Genomic DNA, 16,966 nt, shown 5'->3' with positions numbered 1-16,966 from the left:
CACATTCCTCAATCTGCACTTCCCTAACTGCAAAGGTCTAAAATACAAACTAATGCACGCGTCAAACTTTACCTACTTGAGCACACAGTTATGGAATGCATTACCGCGCAACTTAAAAACGATTGACGAACTAATGAACTTCTGCAAACTGCTGAAGACCTATCTCTTTAACAAGGCATACCACAAAGATCAACCAATGTAAACATACACAACTCCTCCACATATATTCAGCATTGTCTTATAATATCTGATTGTTATACTACTATCATGTTTCTTTATTATAATTTTGCCAAATGATCTTTCTGTAACACTAAATGTCTATTCTCTATGTAATTCCACTATTCATAATGGAGCCTGCAAAGAGGTGGGAAAATGTGGGATACAAATTCAATAAATAAATAAATAAATAAACAAATACATAAATAAATAATAAATATCCCTATGCTAGCTCTCCCATTAATAAGGGTCTAGCAATCTCAGTCAGCCTACTTTCATTCAAGACAGGAACCCAGTTACTCTCCACTATCAGCTTTAACAGCCTCTCACTTTTCATAGGCTCAGCCCCTTCTCTGCTTACTGCTCCTGAAGATTCCAAGCTGCTTCTTCACTGAGCCACACTGCAGCTGAAAATTATAAATCAGCTTTCTAATTTTTAACACCCCCAGCTCTCTGCCAAAGTCACTACAACTTAATAAAAAGGCAGGGCTTGCATTCCAGTGAACTCTTTTCCTAATCGAGATCTTTGTCCAAAGGCTCCCTCAGGACTCAGCCGAAAAGAATTTTTTTTTCACTTCTCTGTAGACTTCAAACAAAATAATTAAACTTTAGAGAGGTTTCATCAAACTCCATCAAGAACTTGGTTTTCAAGAAGTCCTTACTAGTCTTATCAGATTCTCCGGCTCTGGCTTTAACCTGAGTTCCCCTTAAGAAACAAACGTTCTTCTGTAAAATAGAAATCTGTTTTTTTTTTCTCTCTCTCACACACCTAACAACAGGGTCTCCCAGCTTCCAGATCAATTATTCTCTCAAAATTAGGAACTTTTTCCCAATTTCCCCCTGAATCTAACCCAGACTCGGGCACACTACCTTCACACATCACTGCCTTCTCAGTTCAGATCTAACTGCGAAAACGTCTTTTTCTTGCCCAGTGACCTCATCCATTCCAGATCCTGCACTCACCAGCACAGGATTCCATTCCAGCACATTTCTCCTGAACTGAAATAAAAACTCTTTTTCTGCACACACACTTATGCATACACACATATACAGAGCTCTACCATGCAATCACACACTTTACACATACATAGCAGCCACTCAGTAGCCACATGTTTTTCTCTGCTTACTTTTTAAAATGTATTAAATTTATTTATGATATTTATATCGCACATTAGCCCGAGTAGAACTCAGGTTCAATGTGGCTACATAACAATTAGAAAAGCATGAACATGTTCAAAATATATTAACAGAAAGTAAAATACATCATATACGGGCCCTTGCACCAAGCTTTGGGAAAAAGGGCCCTACGCTGGCGGTGGGGACGATTTTTCCCACATGCCAGGGCCTTTTTTTCTGCAGCAGGTAAAAAGACCCCAGGCACATATGACCATGTGGTAAGAGAACTCTTACCGCATGGCCATGCGACGGGAAACCCTTACCACCACCCATTAGGCAACATGCGGTGATATTCAATTACCGCTGGGTTATCACCGTGCAAGCCATTTCCGGGGATTTTCTTTTTCCCCCATGAAATGGTGTGCACTCGGGGCAGGACTACCGACAGCGGCCCCGTTGGGCCGGTGATAGTCCAAAAAGAGCCAGCAGTAAGCCCACATTGGGCTTACCGCCACTCTGTAAAAGGGCCCCATAATGTTATGAGTTAGGAACAGATAAAAAACAACTTAAGCTAGATAATTGAATTATGGAGGGAAAAAGTAAAGGGCTAGGATTAACTGGCATAGACAGGAGTAGTGGGAGGTGGGATGAGGTAAAAATTAATGCCATGAGTTTGTTTGAGAAGAGTGCTTATATCCTTCAAGGCTAGACTGAAGAAGTGAGTTTTCAATAGACTTTGGAATAACAAATAATCATCGGTACATTTGATGGTTTTAGGTAAGGAGTTTCAAATTGTAGGTAACTGGAAAAATTCAAGTATGTTGAAATTTGGGACGCAAACAAACTGGGCAACACAATAATAATGGGTGATTTCAATTACCCCAATAATGACTGGGTAAATGTATCATCGGGGCATGCTAGGGAGGTAAAATTCCTTGATGAAATCAAGGACAACTTTATGGAGCAGCTGGTACAGAGACAAGAGAAGGAAAAATTCTAGACCTAGTCCTTAGTGGAGCGCATGATCTGGTGCGGGAGGTAATGGTGCTGGGGCCGCTTGATAAGTGATCATTATATGATCGGATTTGATATTAGCTTTGAAGTAAGTATACATAGGAAATCAAATACATTAGCGTTTAACTTTAAAAAAGGAGACTATGATAAAATGAGAAGACCGGTGAAAAAAAAACTTAGAGGAGCGACTGTGAGGGTCAAAAATTTACATCAGGCGTGGATGCTGTTCAAAAACACCATCCTGGAAGCCCAGGCCAAATATATCCCGTGTATTAAAAAAGGAGGACGGAAGACCAAGCGACAGCCGGCGTGGTTAAAAAGTGAGGTGAAGGAAGCTATTAGAGCTAAAATAAAATCCTTCAGAAAATAGAAGAAAGAACTGACTGAAAATAATAAGAAACAGCATAAGGAATGTCAAGTCAAATGCAAAGCGCTGATAAGGAAGGCTAAGAGGGACTTTGAAAAAAAGATTGCGTTGGAGGAAAAAACACATAGTAAATTTTTTTTTTTTAGGTATATTAAAAGCAGGAAGCTGTCAAAAGAATCGGTTGAACCGCTAGATGACCGAGGAGTAAAAGGAGCGATCAGGGAAGACAAAGCCGTAGCGGAGAGATTAAATGAATTCTTTGCTTCGGTCTTCACCAAGGAAGATTTGGGTGGGATACCAGTGCCAGAAATGGTATTCGAAGCTGACGAGTTGGAGAAACTTAATGAATTCTCTCTAAACCTCGAGGATGTAATGGGGCAGTTCTACAAACTGAAAAGTAGCGAATCTCCCGGACCGGATGGTATTCATCCCAGAGTACTGATAGAACTGAAAAATGAGCTTGCGGAGCTATTGTTAGTAATATGTAATTTATCCTTTAAATCGAGTGTGGTACCGGAAGATTGGAGGGTGGCCAATGTAACGCCGAATTTAAAAAAGGTTCCAGAGGAGATCCGGGAAATTATAGATCGGTGAGTCTGACGTTGGTGCCGGGCAAAATGGTAGAGACTATTATTAAAAACAAAATTACAGAGCATATTCAAAAGCATGGATTAATGAGACAAAAGTCAATGTGGATTTAGTGAAGGGAAATATTGCCTCACCAATCTACTACATTTCTTTGAAGGGGTGAATACATATGTGGATAAAGGTGAGCTGGTTGATATTCCAGCTTATAATTGAAAAAGAAAAACGCCTATATTGCGACCCAAATCGGGAGATAGACGTTTATCTCACAAAAACGAATAAAGTGGTATAATCGAAAGCCGAATTTGGACGTTTTCAACTGCACTCCGTCGCGGATGCGGACAAAGTTGATGGGGGCGTGTCGAAGACGTGGTGAAGGCGGGACTGTGGCGTGGTTATCGGGCGATCAGAGATGGGTGCCTTTCGCCGATAATGGAAGAAAAATATGCGTTTTTAGCGAGAATTTATGGCACTTTTCCTGGACCCTGTTTTTCCATGAATAAGGCCCCAAAAAGTGCCCTAAATGACCAGATGACCACTGGAGGGAATCGGGGATGACCTCCCCTGACTCCCCCAGTGGTCACAAACCCCCTCCCACCACAAAATATGCCGTTTCACAACTTTTTATTTTCACCCTCAAATGTCATACCCACCTCCCTGGCAGCAGTATGCAGGTCACTGGAGCAGTTATTAGGGAGTGCAGTGGACTTCAGGCAGGTGGACCCAGGCCCATCCCCCCCCCCACCTGTTACAATTGTGCTGCTTAATGCTTAGTCGTCCAACCCCCCCAAACCCACTGTACCCACATGTAGGTGCCCCCCTTCACCCCTTAGGGCTATAGTAATGGTGTAGACTTGTGGGCAGTGGGTTTTGAGGGGGATTTGGGGGGGCTCAACACACAAGGGAAGGGTGCTATGCACCTGGGAACTCTTTTACCTTTTTTTTTGGTTTTTGTAAAAGTGCCCCCTAGGGTGCCCGGTTGGTGTCCTGGCATGTGAGGGGGACCAGTACACTACGACTCCTGGCCCCTCCCACGAACAAATGCCTTGGATTTATTCATTTTTGAGCTGGGCGCTTTCATTTTCCATTATCACTGAAAAACAAAAACGCCCAGCTCACAAATTGTCGAATAAAACATGGACGTCTATTTTTTCGAAAATACGGTTCGGTCCGCCCCTTCACGGACCCGTTCTCGGAGATAAACGCCCACGGAGATAGATGTTTTTGTTCAATTATGCCCCTCCACATGTATCTGGATTTTCAGAAGGCGTTTGACAAAGTACCTCATGAAAGTCTACAGAGGAAATTGGAGAGTCATGGGATTGGAGGTAGTGTTCTATTGTGGATTAAAAACTGGTTAAAAGATAGAAAACAGAGAGTAGGGTTAAATGGTCAGTATTCTCAATGGAGAAGGGTAGTTAGTGGGGTTCCCCAGGGGTCTGTGCTGGGACCACTGCTTTTTAACATATATATAAATGACCTAGAGATGAGAGTAACTAGTGAGGTAATTAAATTTGCTGATGACATAAAGTTATTCAAAGTCATTAAATCGTGGGAGGATTGTGAAAAATCACAAGAGGATCTTACAAGACTGGAAGACTGGGCATCTAAATGGCAGATGACGTTTAATGTGAGCAAGTGCAAAGTGATGCATGTGGGAAAGAGGAACCCGAATTATAGCTACGTCATGCAAGGTTTGTGATTTATTTTCTCCCTTCCTTAGCCCTCGCAGGGAGGGGAAAACACAAAAAATAATAAGACAGAGAACTTAGGCTCAGTTAGGCGCAATCAGTTATTATCTTTATTGATATCTTACAGAGCCAAATACAAAAAATAGTTCTCTCCCTGGAGCAGGTTGCCAATCAGCAGAGCACATCCTGAAAGACAAGGTCTGCTCAGCTAATACTGCCCCTGACATCACATATGTACTGTTACAAGTTACATTTTCCCAGAAATCATGTGATTTCAGCATAAACCAGAACCATTAGGTAGCCTTATACCATATATGGATTGATCATGTATTCTATCAGTCTCTCCTGATGTGTTTGCATGTGAACAGTCAGTGGCCATTGGTTAATTACTTATGAGTTCTGTGTCAGTTCTGCGTGCACAGCCAGAACAATACCCTTGTGTCCTCTCTCTATCTCCCTTAGCCCTCAAACTGTGTCCTTAGCCTGTCAGCAACTGCCAAGGTTACATCCACCTTATATGAAAAACATACTCAGCTGCAAACTAAATGTTATGAAGTGTCAGTTCTCAGTTCCTGAGAAAGCAATGATTGTTACACAGGATGCTGAGTTAGTAGGCTAACATGTGAGTGAGAACCAAACTGAGCAAAGTACAGGCCTTAGGCCTAGCCCTTAGGAACAGGCCTAAGCATAGGAAGCCATATATAGGTTCCATGTTAGGAATCACGGACCAAGAAAGGGATCTAGGTGTCATCGTTGATGATACGTTGAAACCTTTTGCTCAGTATGCTGCTGCGGCTAAGAAAGCAAATAGAATGTTAGGTATTATTAGGAAAGGAATAGAAAACAAAAATGAGGATGTTATAATGCCTTTGTATTGCTCCATGGTGCGACCGCACCTCAAATATTGTGTTCAAGTCTGGTCACCGTATCTCAAAAACGATATAGTGGAATTAGAAAAGGTGCAGAGAAGGGCGACGAAAATGATAAAGGGGATGGGACGACTTCTCTATGAGGAAAGGCTAAAGTGGCTAGGGCTCTTCAGCTTGGAGAAAAGGCAGCTGAGGGGAGATATAATAGAGGAGTGGAGTTTAACGGGTAGATGTGAAGCGTCTGTTTACGCTTTCCAAAAATACTAGGACTAGGGGGCATGCAATGAAGCTACAATAGAGTAAATTTAAAACAAATCGGAGAAAATGTTTCTTCACTCAACATGTAATTAAACTCTGGAATTTGTTGCCAGAGAATGTGGTAAAGGCGGTTAGCTTAGCGGAGTTTAAAAAGGTTTGTACGGCTTCCTAAAGGAAAAGTCCATAGACTGTTATTGAATGGACTTGGGGGGAAATCCACTATTTCTGGGATAAGCAGTATAAAATGTTCTGTACTTTTTTTTGGGATCTTGCCAGGTATATTGTGACCTGGATTGGCCACTGTTGGAAACAGGATGCTGGGTTTGATGGACCTTTGGTCTTTCCCAGTATGGCAATACTTATGTACTTATGTATGTATGGTCTGCCCTTTGACAGCCTTGCCTTAGTTATAGTAGGTTCCTGAAATGTGTTTAATGCATTACTGCAGATTTGTCTGTAAGTTAGAGGAGCAATGCATTATGTGTAATATAGTTCACAGCTAGTGCAGACACACTTGTTTGTTTAAATGTAATGTTGCCTGAACCTCTTCTCCTTCTCAGCCTAGCTTGACTGCCTTGCTACCTGATGGCTCTGTCTCATTGGTCTTTATGCTCTTGTTCTTTGGGCTTGGGAGCCCCCCTGCTTTTCCCCTTGTTCTAGCTTTGAAACTTTCTCCATCTTGTTTTCTATCAGTACTTGGTCTGATAAACTCCCCGAAGAGGACTTGGTTTTTTACCTTGTAAAATATACCTTGTTAATAAGATAAAGCACGTTCCAGGCATCCATTTCTGAGCTGTCTCTGCCTGTTCACCTGTTTTCTACCTCAACAGTAGAATTGTTTTCCCTCAGACTTCTACCTCCAAGCATTGTTTCAGCCCAGAATAACGAAGTCCCTGTGCTATGAAGCATCCCTTCTGACTGTGAGTACATTGATGTGTTTATGCAATAAAGAAAATATCAGAAAAAGAAAGAGGCTTCAGGGTGTGCTGGTGTGCCAAGGTTTATGCTTCAGCATATTAAGATTTTGTTAGTTTCAAGTCTTAAGAGAACTGAATAATGTAGTACCTTTTGGTGGAATACTGTATGTCTGATATATAAATATGAAATCAAAGCTGCTGAAAAACTATCAAACACAAAACCATACAACGTATCTGGAGCCAACTGAAAGCTATCTTAAAAATAATAATTCTTAGCTTTAACATTCAGTATTCTTACTGGTTAATCCCCTGTACTCAGGGCTTTATGTTATTGATATTTCTGATTCGTATATCTAGTGAAAGTAATTTTCTTTCTATTTGATACAATAGCATCCTCCTCTGTTGCTAGTTATGAATTGTTAATTATTTTATAATTTATTATTTGTTACATCTTTTTATGTATTACTCAGTTTGAAAAACTTTCAATAAAATATATGAACTAAAAAAAACATTTTCCACTGTATTTTCTGCTCCTCTTTCAGCCATGCTGGCAAGATCAAATTACTTTTTCCTCTACTCTGAAGACAGGGGGGGGGGGGGGGGGAGGGGGGGCAGGATCTGCTCTGCCCCTCCTGTAGAGTTAAACAGTGTGCCTTAGTAGGTGCTCAAATCTGCTGTTTACCTGATACAAATTCCATGTTACTTTGCCCTTTGTGAATACGGTTTCTACATAAAAGTTTGTTTCATGATAGGCTTGCTAAAAAATTCTTAAGTGTCACTTTCAGAGTGTGTTTAAGCTATTAGGAAATTAATTGGTCCACATTCCAGTATGATTAAGTTTGTTTTTTACATGATGATAGGACAAATGTGGTTCCATCCCTTTTTGTAGGGAGCCTTTCAGTTTTAAAATTAGACTAACAGGATAACAGAAATTAATTGACACTAAGCGTTTTTTTCTTAAAAACAAAGTAAGATCTGTAGATTTCTGCAAATAGCAAGCAGCCCTGACACTTAAATGTTAAAATAAAGTGTTTATACCAACAGCTAGGAGCCAGAGAAGTTAATGCTACATTTCAGCTTATTTTATATTTATTGTGACCTCTTGTCAGGCAGGTTTTGTGTCTTTTCAGACCACAGATAGGGGTACTTTGTGAAAAACTAAGGGGAACCAACTGAATAATTTGTTGCTCAGTCATCAGACTTGTGCGGCTTGTTTTTTTTATTTCTAGTTCACAGGTATTTCTGCATACTGCTGTTCATGTACCAACCTTGGAAGAAATGGTGGTTTCCCTGCTTGCTCAGAGAAAGTATGAAGGAATCTATGAATGAGGGTCTTAGGAATGAAATAGCTAGAACAGTGGAGATATGTGACCTTAGAAAGCACTTTGGGAGGCTAAGTTCCATAGGTTTCTATGGAACTTTGGGAGGCTAAGTGCTTTGAAAATGAGCTTGCCTGTGAATTAATTTCTGAGTGTCTTTTTTCTCTTTCAGACTGCAAATTACAAATTTAGGATTTATTTTTATGGAATCAGGGTTTCATTCATACATGCCATCCAGATAATTTATAAAGAAATATTTTCTGACTTTTAATTTTATTTGAATGCGCTCCAAAGAGCTTCTCTTACCAGCTGCAGAGGTAAAAGATTCTCTAAAAGAGCATTTAAGAGCATTTAAATGTACCTTCTCTATTTCTGGAATGGCTATGCTATGCTTTTATTCATTTGTGCACATATGAGCTCACAGAAACTGTTATGGTATCCACTTGGATACCATACATAATTTTAGTTTCAATAATACTCTGTTCACTTGCAGATTAAGTCCACTCCTGAATCCAACAAGACAGATCTGACATATGGCCTCTTCAAACTTTGTCTTTTGTCTGTTTGTGTGTGTTTTGTGGGACCCATCAGATACATTCAGTATAAGTGACCATTTCTGATTTTTTTTAATTTTGTGGATAGTACAATCAGTATGTAGAAGTAGTTTCTCTCCTGAATACATATTGGTTGTGTGTGAAATTTAACTAAAGTGTTCTCTTCTGAATGTCCTACTAAACACATTAACTACTTGTGTTCTGCCACTAATCAACAGTTTTAGTGAACACAGGCAGGCTGTAAAGTTTCCTTTCTCACCCTCTGTACAGAAAAAGTCTCTCTCTCCCTCTCAGAAGTATATCTGTAGCTGACACTACCTTTTACCTGGATAATATCTTTGCCCCATTTTTTCTTTATCTATCTCCCAGAATACTGATGATGTCTCTTTATTTCTCAATAATACCTAGAACCAGAATTGCCATTGGTGCCAATTTGTCCCTACCAACTTGCGGATCGGGCCTACCTGAGAAACCACAGATCCCGCCTATGAACTAGCCTTGATTTAAGAGTCAACTGAAAGTCTGCAAGTCCACACCTTTTGCTGTCCAGAATCAGAACTCTGATGCTTGCTACCACCTCTCCACGCTGCACTGCCTGCACCAGACTGATCTTTCGCTTTGAACATCTATACACTACTGCTGCAGAATGTTATTTGCTTTTTGTGGACTTAATGGACTCATTCAAATGACCACTGCCCTTTTCCTTCTCAGTACTATTTTGCCTGATGTTGTATTTCTTAAGCTACAGTATTTTGTGAATCAGTCGAAGTTTTATTTTCTGGTAGCTGCATCCCTTTTTCATGCCCCTGTTGCTCTGAGTTTTATTTATTTCTGTGTGGACCTCCCTTGCACAGCCCTCATGCTACATTTACATTTCTGGACACTCACTGGTTTTACATTTTGGTTTTCTGGGAAAGTTATGTTTGCCTGCAAATTACTGAATTACCTCTAATGTGGGAAACAAAAATTCAAATTATCCCCCCCCCTCTCTACCCCTGCCAGGTATTTACCTTTCACTTTTGCTATCTTTCCTTTGCTGCCCTACCTTTTGGAATAAAATGACCTGTAAATCCCATGCCTAGCCAGTCCTGCACATCTATCTGATTGTGTGGGCTGTGCACCCTTTGTGCCTAGTTCTAACTTGGCCATCCCCCTGCCTCCTAGTCCATTACTGGTAATTTAATTGTTTTCTCTCTAAAGATGTTTTCCCTACTTACACTCTGTCATGTCATAGTGGTTCTGTATATGTACATGCTCAGTTCTGATCTTTCCTTTAATTTGTTCTTTTGCTTTTTTTCCTTTTCTGCTTACCAACAATGGCTCAGGCCCTGCTCTGGGCAATACTGATACTTCTGTCTGTATGATGCACCTTCTTCCTAATGGTGCATGGCAGTCTCAGCCATTTCTTAATTACTCTGCTTTCTTTTCCAGCTACCTAGACCCCCTTACTGCCTGCTTGGCAGCATCTAATATGCACTATGTCTGCACTGGTAATCCTGGCCTTTCTATGGTCAAATAATTGGAGGCCTGCCCTATACCTCCTCCAACAGGGCTCACACTCTAAGTTTGTACCTGAGGCAATGGAGGGTTAAGTGACTTGCCCAAGATTGCAAGGAGCAGCAGTGGGATTTGAAGGGGCCACTTCTGGATTGCAAGACTGGTGCTAACCACTGGGCCATTACTCCACTCGTCCTGGCCTTGCCCTCAGCTGGTTTAGGCTTACAAACCAGATATACTGAAAACCCTGACTGGCTGAGTGTGTGCCCCAAGGACTGGGTTGAAAACCTCTGAAAGTGCCTGCAATGCGTGGGTAAATCCCATGAATCGTCTCTGTCGTGCGAATCTAGCGCTCAGCCTAGGGGGGCTCCGTTGCGTAGTAGGTCCTTTCACTGTTGTACGAGGCCAATTTTAGGCAGGGGGTTTCCGGCTCTGTTATTTTGCACAGCACCCTCCTCCTCCTCCCAGCTTGCATCTATCTGCTTGAGAGAACGGCAAGCGAGCAGCAGGAGGTTGCGGGGCTTGCGCTTCCTGTGCGAGTCCGTGGGGTGGCGCGCGCGTCCTCTGGCTCCCGGGCACTGGTTTGTACGTGTGTGGCGCGTGGACGCGCTTTCTAGTTTCCAGGGTTGTGTAGTAGTGGGGACGGTGCAAGTGCGACGCGTCTTCTCGTCTCTCCGGCGTCATTCTCCTTTTTCCCCCACCCGATCTGCTGCTCACCTTGTATAAATATCTGTGCCCGCCCGGGGATTCACTTGTTACTCCAGCGATAAGAAGATGCGTGCCTCAAATTAATGACTGCAGTTCCAGGTACAGAAATTTGGTGGGTCCTGTTGTCTCACTTAACGGCGGCGATCTCTCCTAATAACGGGGGGGTAAAGCTAAAGTTTTGCCTTTTTCGTGAGGTGCTACTTCCTGTTCACGTACGAAATGGGTCTTTCGGAGTTCTTTTTTTTTTTCTCTCTATTATTTTTATTTGTTTAAATAGTAACTAAAGAGGAAAAAAATGCTGCGTTCAGATGATTTACGGAAGCAATTGCTTCCGTTATCGGCGTGATCCTCATCTCACAGCATGTTTTTTTTTTTTTAAACAGTTCTGTATAAAGTATCTGTAGCGAAGGCTTGCAGGATGTTACTGGAGTCTGACTATTTTTAGCTCTGGTATCTGGGTGAGATGACTTTTCCTCGGGTCTCTTTAAAACACGGATCCTCTGGATGTTTTAGCCAGATCCCTCAGATGATTGGATCTGGGCTCATTTGGACTGTGCCGCGGTTCAGTTTTTCTGCTTATAAGGGCTGAGTTGCTCTGTAGTTCGGTGGCCCCTGTGACAGCCTAAACGACTTCCTTCCGTGGAAAGCTTTTCGTTTTTTTTTTTATGTCTATATATAAAATAGTTTCAAGCAGTTACTTGAGTGTATCGACGGCATTTATGTTTTTTCGTTTCGAGTGTGACTCCAGCCCTAGGCGAACATTCAACGTTAACCACCCCGCCCCCCCCCCCCACACACAATAATCTTTCTGCACCTTCTTCCCCTACTTGCCCAAGTTTTTGGTAGCTAAACGCAACAGTACACCCAGCATCGCCCTCACAGAAAGGTTCTGTAGAAACGCATAACTTGAGATCACACAAGCATTAAACTTTTTTGTTTCAAATGGTTTGCTATTATGTACATAATGATGTTACTATCCAAACGGCCATGTACCTGCATATTTGAAAATGTGCTCTAAATGACTCTTTTGAGATTGTGTCAGGACTTATTATTTAGTTTTGCTTGTGCTGTACAGATTGCCCCTATATGTGACCCCCCCCCCCCAAACTGCCTAATGATTAAACCGGCTGTAGGGGTTACAGCGCTTTACTTTGTATGCGGTGGTGAAACTGTGGTTTAGGGACATTGCTTGCATAGTTACACAAGATTATTATTGGGATTTATTAACCACCTTTATGAAGAGATTTACCCAAGGCGGTGTACAGTAGGTGTAGTTCCATATGTGACTAACCAATTCATACTTTTTTTTTTCCCCCTAGCAACAGTTGGCCAAGTAGTTTTCACATTTTGTAAGAGGAAGAAGCAGAACCAGTGCAAGGGTTTTGAGCATTCCAGGCAAACTTTCAGCTTTATGCTTCCCCCTTCCCCTAAGTACCCTTAAGGCCCCTAATCAACCCCTCTCCTTAATACATTATGGACTAGATTCTATATATGGCATCTGAAAAATCGGCACCCAACAGGAAGTTTTGGTAGTGGATGTACCATCAGATAGCCTGGACTTGATGGGGATTTAGGAGAGCTCAAAAGAGCTACCCTTTTAATCTCTCTCGTTTGTCTGCAGGATAAGGAAGGGAAAGGGGACTTGATATACCACCTTTCTGAGGTTTTTGCAGGTACATTCAAAGCGGTTTACATATATTCAGGTACTTATTTTGTACCAGGGGCAATGGAGGGTTAAGTGACTTGCCCAGAGTCACAAGAAGCTGCCTGTGCCTGCAGTGGGAATTGAACCCAGTTCCCCAGGACCAAAGTCCACCACTTTAACCACTAGGCCACTCCTCCACTCCATTTTAAGATTTGCAAGTTGGAATTAAAAAGAAAGGGGGGAAAGGAAATGGGACTTGATATACTGCCTTTCTGAGGTTTTTGCAACTACATTCAAAGTGGTTTACATATATTCAGGTACTTCTTTTGTACCAGGGGCAATGGAGGGTTAAGTGACTTGACCAGAGTCACAAGGAGCTGCAGTGGGAATCGAACTCAGTTCCCCCAGGATCAGAGTCCACTGCACTAACCACTAGGCTACTCCTCCACTATTAAGGAGGCTATTATGTATATATTTTAAGTCTCAGAATGTTTCTTTTCTGGGAAAATTCAGATATTTCTTGATGTTGATAGGTGGACTGAAGAGAGGTGAAACCAGTTGTAGCTTTGTGCCAGGAGGTAAACTCTATTGGTCTTAGACCTCTTTTTAAGATTTCCTTGAGAATGTGTGAGCTGGCTTGAAAAGGTGTTTGTTGTTGTTTTTTTTTTTAATCTCTTGTTTGAGGCTTTTCCTAGATGGAAGAGGTGTAGTGAAGCTGTCCGTTGGCCAGTCCTCTGGTCACATTTTGTATTTAGGATGAGAGTTCTGCTTCAAAGAGGAGGGGGGGAGGAGAGAAAAAGCTGATGTGGAGGAGTGGCCTAGTGGTTAGGGTGGTGGACTTTGGTCCTGGGGAACTGAGGAACCAAGTTCGATTCCCACTTCAGGCACAGGCAGTTGTGACTCTGGGCAAATCACTTAACCCTCAATTGCTCCATGTAAGCCGCATTGAGCCTGCCATGAGTGGGAAAGCGCGGGGTACAAATGTAATAAAAAAAAATCTGCCTTCCTATGTTTTTGGTTCTTGCTCTTCTTTAAGGAGGGGGGGGGGGGAGTCATGAACCAGTCCTAATGATAACACAAGTCGTGCTGTTTTAGCACAGGGTCTTTATGCATAAAATGGGATCTTCTGCTAAAATAGCATGATTTGTGGTAAAATAACTCGAATAACCCATGATGATAACATCCTGTAGAGGCCAACCGAAACTGCTTTTTCCAGTTTCAACTGAAACTACTACTGAAAATGGCAGCTGGTTTTTGACAGTTCTAAAACTGAAACCAGAACTAGGGGGGGGGGGGGGGGGCCCACTGGGGATTGTCAGAGCCTGCAGTCAGCAGCCCTCTGCTAAATCCATAGATTACCCTCTAGTTGCAGGAACTGCAATCACATGCTGACAACCAGGAGAACCATTTTAACAAGGGCTTCTCAACGAGTCTGGTGCATTTAGGTTCCCAATTCACTGCAGATGAAGTAAAATATCCACTGAGACAGGAACTTTGTGAGAATGTGTTTTTTTTTTTTTACACACAATCATAATTACCAGCTTTTTATGCTTACCCAAACTGCACGGGTAACTAAAGAAAATAGCATTGACATATCCTTTAATCAGTTTTATAACTAAATACAAAATGGGGAACAAGCGTGATAAAGATTCTTACTAAAATAGGGTACAGGAGTCAAGACACTGGTCTACTCTGTGGACATTATAGCAGCCTGATGCACAATCCAGACTGAAAAAGCACATGGATGTTACTGAATTTGAGGACTGTGGCGCAGATGCACAAAGAATCTGTCTGGATTTCTGATTTGGAAATACAGAGGGATTCCCAAAGAGAATTGTATGCAAATGAGCTGCTTGTTGCTTCTGTGAGCCCCATCATTTGCATGCGATATGGAGGAAGCCATATGGAGGAAGCCAGTCGGCAAGCTGAGCATGCTCAGAACAGCCAGTCACTAAGTGTGGCTGCTCTGCGCATGCTACAGATGACTGTCATACACACAGACAAGCTGTGTGTATGAAAGCTGTCGTAACATTTTTGTTTTGTTTTTTCAATAATTGCTGTGGTCTTCTGATGCCGGGAGCCTGTACTCTCCTGTGGGGGGTGCCACGGTCTGCTGATGCTAGGAGCCTGCACTCTCACCAGAGGCGGGCGACGGGCCGCGGTCCGCTGATGCTAGGAGTTTGCTCTCTCCTGCCCGGAGGGCGGAGTGGCAGATCCTGAAGCTCCATAGAGCAGATCCCCAAACTCCACAGAGCAAATGAAGGAAACTTTTTTGTTTCTCTCAAGACTGGAGCCCCTCACCCCCGGGTTCTCGCTTGTGCTCTGGGCAGGGTTCTCTTCTCTCCTGTGCTGCCCCTGCTTCCTAGCCAGGGGGCAGGACAGGGCAGCGTCAGCACAAGAACCCCTCCTGCAGCCCTCCCTCCCTTCGCAATTCATACTACTTCCAGAGCTTCTGGCGAGGAGCACCTCAGCCTAGCTGCTGGAGGGCATTTCCCAGGCAGGAGCTCTGCAGCAGGTCCTTTTCTTCTTGCAGGAGTGGCAGAGGTTGGAGTACTTGATTATGAAGAGCTGTCAGGACCGACAGATCCAGACCTCCTGTTAAAATTTCCAGGGTAAAGGTAGGGGCTGCTTGTGCGCATCGCTCGGAAAACAGTTGTGCATTGCTTTGAATGCAAATTTGTATAGTAATTAGCTTATTTTAATACCTTTTCATTCCATTTTCGTTAGCTGCTACAGTGACAGGGAAAGAGCCCAGAGAACCCTTTTGTGCATGTCTCGCTGTACTGCTCGCTAAACCAGCTAGAACCAGTTTAAAAACCACATTGCTGACTCATTAGTTTTGTGCATCTGGGCCTATATCCTCTGAAAAAATTACAATCAAGAGCAATACATTTCTCAAATTATGTTCTAATATATAAACTTCATTTCTTTGTAATTTGCCTACAACAGTATAAGCTGACCAGTACATGTGCTTGAAAACAATCACTGCAGGTTCCTTTCTCATAGAATCTAGTTTCTGCATGCCACAAGTTTTTGATTAAAACGCTGCATCTTTATCATACCCAACAGTGCCTGGAAATTCTTTAGAATTACCCAAATACCCCTGGATTCTATAAATGGTGACTAAGTTCCACATACATATCAGCATGCATAGCCGATTCGCGTGTGGAACTTAATTGGTTAATAAGCCAGTTGGCGCTGATAATTGGATGTTAAGCAATTTTTGCTACTAATTGGCAATGATTAGGATTTGCACACATAGCTCGCTCAGTGTATTCTATAAATTGATGCGCATAAAGTGGACCTCACGGGTCTCAAAAGTTGTGACTATGGGAGGGTCATGGGCGTTCTGAAAATTTACATACACTGTTACAGAATATGCCCGATCTGCGCCTAAATAAGACGTGCATTTACAACAGGTTTTAGTTGGCATAAATGCCTGCACCTAAATTTTAGTTGTGGGACGGCTGCTAACGCGTATTCTGTAAACTGCACCTAACATGAGGCGAGGTTTATAGAATAATGCTAGGCACAGTTTTTTTTCAGTGCTGATTTTTTTTTTTTTAGGTGCTATATATAGATTCTAGCCTATAGTATCAAAGCTAGAATATCTCTCAATATAAAAGGCAACCCCAACATTCTGAAGCCTCCACGGAAGTTGAGGCACCCGAGATATCCGGTGTGCCCTGGAGTGTCTGCACCGCCCTCACGTCAAAACGTCATGACGTCGAGGGCAGAGCTATAACACTCGAGGGCCGAAACACGAGGCGAACGCGAACCCCAAACAAGTAACGCAAGTAGCTCCGAGGGACGGAGGGAGGGGGCCCCTTGCTAGCGCCCGTTTCATTGCACTCAGAAACGGGCATTTTTTCCTAGTATATATAATAATTTAAATAATGAAACACCATATTTTACCTCCAAGCAAAACAGCCTCTGCACACATGTATCTTAGCTAATGAAAACTGAAACTAAAAGCCACAGTGCTTTTACAGTGGCTGACTTTGCGCCACATTTGGAGTGACAGCTGATGCAATAGCTACACAGAGAGGCTAATTCAATTAGCCTATCATCCCAAATTTACGGACTTAAATTCCTGTTAAACTTTTGTATCAAAAGCATTTATTTGGAGCACTCTAGTTGCCATATAAAATACTATGCAAGGTTATAACTGCATTACTTGAAAAAGCATTGCGCACACACAAAAATATAA

The 16,966-nt window shown here is 42.3% G+C and overlaps 1 protein-coding gene across 1 annotated transcript in view; it reads left to right on the top strand.

Moving 5' to 3' along the window:
* The first annotated feature begins 11,042 nt into the window (after nucleotides 1-11,042).
* The window catches only part of GCNT1 (glucosaminyl (N-acetyl) transferase 1), a 46,777-nt gene continuing 40,853 nt past the window's right edge, over nucleotides 11,043-16,966 (top strand). Inside the window, exon 1 of the mRNA XM_030193722.1 lies at nucleotides 11,043-11,210. The gene's annotated coding sequence lies outside the window, so the exon portion shown is untranslated. The remainder of the gene's footprint in view (nucleotides 11,211-16,966) is intronic.

This window comes from Microcaecilia unicolor, chromosome 2, assembly GCF_901765095.1.
Source record: "Microcaecilia unicolor chromosome 2, aMicUni1.1, whole genome shotgun sequence".
Classification (NCBI taxonomy): domain Eukaryota; kingdom Metazoa; phylum Chordata; class Amphibia; order Gymnophiona; family Siphonopidae; genus Microcaecilia; species Microcaecilia unicolor.
Note: the sequence above shows the minus strand (reverse complement) of the source record. Positions and strands in the feature narration are given on the sequence as shown.